Genomic DNA, 6,000 nt, shown 5'->3' on the forward strand with positions numbered 1-6,000 from the left:
AAATTAATAGAGGTAATTTTATAAAAAAAACTACCTTGTTGTTTTTTATCTAAATATTGCATCATAAATATAAATCATAGCATTAAAGAAATATTGAAAGAAAAGCTGAAAGCATCAAGAAAGAAAAAAAAATAGAAGTGTCATAATCTATTTTTAAACTTTTATAATCAAATATTTTCGTGTTTTAACATTATTTTTCATTCTAAGGTATGTAATCTTTAAAAGAATTATTGCAAGATTATACTTAAAAGATATCTAAATATAGAGAATTGAATGCTTACTAGGAGTCAAAATTTAGAAATTTCTTTCTACATTAGTCTTTAAAATTTAAAAATTAAAGAGATAAAAATCTTATTTTCATTATTTTGAACTTATGTAATCAAATATTTTAGAGTTTTAACATTATTTTCATTATGTAATCTATAAAAAAAATTATTATAAGATTACATTTAAAGAATATCTAATGTAAGTACACGTATATATTTTCGGATGTATTTAATTTAGATTGTACTTTTATGTTTTTCTGTTATTTAGAGTAAAAAAGTAATTTAATAAAAAGTCAAATATGTGATTTGAGTTAGTTCGCGGTCGTTAACTAAAACTTAGGAACTGTTTGAAAAATATGAATCCTTATAATGAATCTACTTTATAATTACTACCTAATTATGCGTTATTTGTTAGGGGAATAAAAGAGAACTTAACTTTATAATACTTATAGTCTAACTCTTATTTTCCTATCTCATTTCCTTATGTTTTTCCTCCTCTTCCCAATTATTTTCTAACTCTTTTTATATTTCTAGATCACCTAAAATTGATCACATCATAACACAGTAATAAATGTGAGGATCAGATTATGAAGAAATTATATTGTGGTGAAGAAATAAATAGAGCTAATTTTATAAAGAAACTATTTTATCATTTCCTATATGAACATTGCGTCATAGATATAAATTATATCATTAAAGAAAGATTGAAAGAAAAACTAAAAGCATCAAGAAAGAAAAACTGAAAGCATCAAGGAAGAAAAAAAAACTAGAAGTGTCGTTATCAAATATTTTAGAGTTTTAACATTATTTTCATTATGTTATCTATAAAAGAACTATTATAAGATTACACTTAAAGAATATCTAAAATTAGAGAATTGAATGCTTGTTAGAAGTCAAAGTCTAGAGATTTTTTTTCTTCATTAGTCTTTAAAATTTAAAATTTTGATTACTACTTAAGCAGTTAAAGAGATAAAAATTTTCTTTTCAAAAAGTAAATATATAATTATATAATTATATTTAGGAAGACATTATTGTTTCTACCTTAATTATTAAAAGTAAAAATATTGATTATGTCTCAATTATCAAAAAATATTTTGTAATCTTATTTAATTTAGGGATTTCGTTGCCATCCTCAATGGTTTTGATGGTTCCTCCTTCACTTTCAAAGAGGATGTCGGGCTGCAGGGGAAGAGGGAGTGGAAGAAAATTCATAGCTAGGGTACACTAAGAGGGAGTTTATGTGCGATTTCTCAATCATATTAATTAGCTAGTGGTGGAATTGGGAGCAGAATAAGGGAGGAATCCAACAATCAAATTAACGCCGTCACTGAGAACAAAGTTAAATTTGACTCTCACTACTTGAGTAGAATTTATGTTTTAAATTCTTTGAGATATTTTTGGGAAGAAATGAGTTGATCTTGGAATAGGGACATTTTCTTGAAATCAGATTAGAACCAGAAGTAAAAACAAAAAAAATGGAGAGTGAGATCTGAGGATAAAAAGAAGATCGGACAAAACGATGGAATTATCGTGTGGACAACTATGAGGAGAGGACATAAGAGATATGCTAAAAACATAGGAGGAAAATTGAAAGGATGAGAACAGGAGAGGGATAGGAAATTTAAAAAAAAGGGAAATTGTGGTCTGAATCTGATATCTATTTGGGAATTATTATTCTGTTATCTTTTATATTTAATTCTCTTGATGTCTGTTTCGAAAATGGTAGCATTGGTGAGTAGAGAAAAAGAAACGAATTGTATAGGGATTAAAAACAATATAAATATAAAATTCTAGGAGGCAAATCCAGGTGAGTGAGACCATGTTCTCTATGAGGGTAAAAGTGATGCTGTTTGGAAGTAGGAATTGGATTAACAGCGGAACAAACAAACTCTAGGAGCTGATTTGGGTGAGGAGAGACAATGTTCTCTGTGATACACATGTAAGAAAGGATGAATTACACAAACTTTAATTAGATGTTTTCTTGATTTTAGATAGATGTAATGGTTAACCTTCACTGGTGAGGGATGTGAACACTGCCCTTGGATGTACTTATTTTTATTTGGAGATAAAAGTTTATTGTTATTAACAATATTTGATTAATTGATGGATTTGATTATTTGATCTTCTTCTCTTGATTTGCAGGGATAAAGTATCTTATGCAAATTTTCCTACGATTTGTGCACTTTGCATCAAGATTAAAGGAGGCTCCTCAAGGTATATAAGTAATACTAATCATCACAGCTCAAAACTCTTCAATTTGGAGTATTATTGTGTGTTATTATTGATCTTATAATGTATATTTAACAATAAAAATTCTCATATACAATTTTTGCTAGTAAAAATTCGTACATTTTGACAGTTAAATGATTTGTCATGAGATGTATAGTCTGATTTAAACTCATACTCTTATAGTTAAGGATAAAATTACTTAGATATCTGCCTAAAAGATAAATAATTATTAAATTAATTAATTATATATGTGGATACATAATTAATTAAATAATTAGTTTAATAGTTGATATGTTTCTTTTTTTATAAGAGATTATAAGTTCGAGTTAGATTGTATTTTTATGTGTGTCATCATTTGAAAGTTATCTGCATTGTATTGTAATTAGTATATATCACTTGACTAATCTCGGATGAAACTGTATTTTTATATGTATTCTTACTTGGAGGTTTTTGTATTGTCTTATGATTGATGCATACCACTTAATTAATAGATGTACCCAATTTTTATTTTTTAATAAATAATTAATGAAGGAAAAAATGAAAATCCTTCTTAAGGTATTATTTTATTTTACATATTCTATAAAATTTTATTTTCATGTATTTCTTTTTTCTTTTGGACTTCGTGAAAATTTTAATTAAATTTAAATTTGCATGCTTATACAGCATGAGTTTTACTTCATTAAAAATTTATTTTGTCAGCTCCATAATTATAGCTATTAATAATTATAATAAATTATAACAATATGATAGTAGTTAAAACACTTATTTTCTATTTAAAATTTATAACTTTAACTTTTATTAAAATGTAGAATATTTTATATGTATAAATCTATAAATTTAAATTCAATTAAAATTTTTACGAAATCTATAAAAGAAAAAGATATATATGAAAATAAAATTTATAAAATAAAATATTACCTCAAGAAAGATTTTTATTTTTTCCTTCATTACTAAGAATTCATGTTTGGTTGCATCCACTGCTTATGCACCTTTTTTTCGAAAAAATTTAAAACAATTTTTAAAAAAACTTAGTAATGAAATATATTAATAATATGTACAATAAAAAATAAGTATGAAATTAATTTACTATATTCACTAATTGATTTGATTTATGATGTCGTTAATTATGTATGAAAGTTTACCCTTCCTTACTCCTTTCATCACATGTCTTGACACGTGTATATATATATATAAACATATAATTCATATATATGATGGTGTATGAGCAATCATATGTGGCACCAATAGGTATGAAGTTCATTTGTGATCGGTGGTCGTGTTTACTCATTAAGTTCTATCCCGATGGCTATCTTCACATCCTCCATCATAGGTAGCCGGATAAATGCTTCAATGAAGCTGCTGCCCGCTACAGACGTACAACAATATTAATTATATGTATCAATAAAAATATATTAAATGATTATACGAATCATTAATTTATTACTATGACATTTAACGCAGTTAGTATTGTGATATACGTACATACATTATCTATACACACACACACATATATATTGATAAATTGAGAAGGTTATATATATATATAGACACACACATTATATATTTATATAATTCCCAATTATAAGTATCTTCTTTTTGAAGTTTTTAACTTTTCCCCATGTCACCTTCTTGATTCTATCATATTTTTGCATAAATATATATATGTATATATAGATACCATCTTCATTTTCAATTTTATTAATTAATAAAATCTTTTTTTCATATTTTAATACGGTCCTAAAATGTTAAAGTATAAGAGCCAAATTCAAATATGAAGGAATTTGGTTTACAAGTTTATGAACCTGTTTATATATTAATAAATTAAATATATTATATATTTTTATTAATCTAAGTAATATTTCAAGAGATTATTATATTTCAATAATGTATTAAACATATTCTCAAATATATTAAATGGAATAAAGTGTTAAATTTTAAACAAGCTATTCACATAACTTATCAAACTCAATTTTATATATTTTGAACTTATTTAAATTTATTCAATTTTTTAAAAAGTTTTGTGACCTTCTCTTTTTGGCACGGGTTTTATGCATCTGAAGTCACAGTGGCCATATAATACTTACACATGATGGGGATAGTTTACTGTGATTTTAAGACGTGTTAGTAAGATTCGACGGTCACATTTTATTGACTGACTTCGATCTCTCACAAAAAGACGATAATTCCACATCAACGATTCATATAATTTCTAATCAAAATGCATCACTAATCACAAAAACAAGTTGTTACCCTGATGATCAACCCAACTTTTCTAATTCATCATGCATTCTACCCTATTGTATAACACCTGCAATAGCCTCCTGCTTACACCCTAGTCAACATAAATAAAAAAAAATCAACACATCCCACAACCGTCGAAATCATCACAGAGTCAATCAATGTCCAATCAAGGCCTTTTGTTGGGACCCACGAGTACTTAGCATGAGAAATTGTGTCTGGTGAAGGGCATGGAAACACAGCTGATTGGTGGACACTAGGGATATTCGTATTCGAAATGTTATATGGGATGACATCTTGTAAGGGAGTTGACTAGGAGTTACCCTTAGCAAATATTGTGGCTCGAGCACTTGAGTTTCCCAAAGAAATCATGGTTTCAGAGCTAGCAAAGGATTTGATCACATCGCTATTAATCAAGGACCCGACAAGGCAAATAGGGTCCACAATGGGTGTAACAACAATCAAACGACACCAATTTTTTGATGGGCTTAATTAGGAACTTTTGAGATGTATAAAATCATCATTTGTTCCTTCTCCTGTATCTTGCAAGGAGTTTATTACATTTGATAGTACTATAGAGAGTTCAATATAGTATTAATAGGAAGCAAGAAATTTAGTCTTTAATTTACATGATATATGTTTTTTTTATGTATATTGAATTTTAATAACTAAACAAAAGTGGGATTTAAGTAATTTGTACATTAGAGCAAGAAATTTTAAAGAAATTCATGTTGAAAGGTTCAATATTTATAAAAATATATAATTAAAGCTAGCGGGGAAGCTTGTGTCTGATTATTTTGGTTGCCCCATGGAAAATTAGGGTGATTCCTCCATCCAGGATTATAAGTATTAGAATAAGGATTCCCTTATTGAACTTCATAATTCTGAACTTGCACTGCTTGTGCTGTCACCCTATTCATGCTGTCTATCTTCTTAGTTAAGGCCTCAATTTGTGCAGATACTATGCAAGCTGCAATTATTTCTTGATGAAGATCTCTCCTTCTCCCATTGGTAACTATTATTTGCCATATTCTCAATCAACTTCTAGGCAGCCTCAGGTGTCTTGTTGTTCAGTGTTCCTCAAGCTGCTATGTCAATCATTATCTTGATGTTGGTTGTGAGACCATTGTAGAATGTCTGTACTTGAAGCAGCATAGGTAGACCATGGTGAGGAACTCTCCTTAGTAGATCCCTATAGCGATCCCAAGACTCATACAAAAATTCTCCATCTATTTATGCGAAAGTGGTGATTTCATTCCTCAACCTA

General features: G+C 27.7%; 1 pseudogene; it reads left to right on the plus strand.

Annotated features, from left to right (window-relative positions):
- The window catches only part of LOC148240173 (protein kinase G11A-like), a 40,502-nt pseudogene extending 35,222 nt beyond the window's left edge, over nucleotides 1-5,280 (plus strand).
- The last annotated feature ends 720 nt before the right edge of the window (nucleotides 5,281-6,000 follow it).

The sequence above is a fragment of the Carica papaya genome, chromosome 9 (assembly GCF_054855325.1).
Source record: "Carica papaya isolate Zhongbai chromosome 9, ASM5485532v1, whole genome shotgun sequence".
In the NCBI taxonomy this organism is placed as follows: Eukaryota; Viridiplantae; Streptophyta; class Magnoliopsida; order Brassicales; family Caricaceae; genus Carica; species Carica papaya.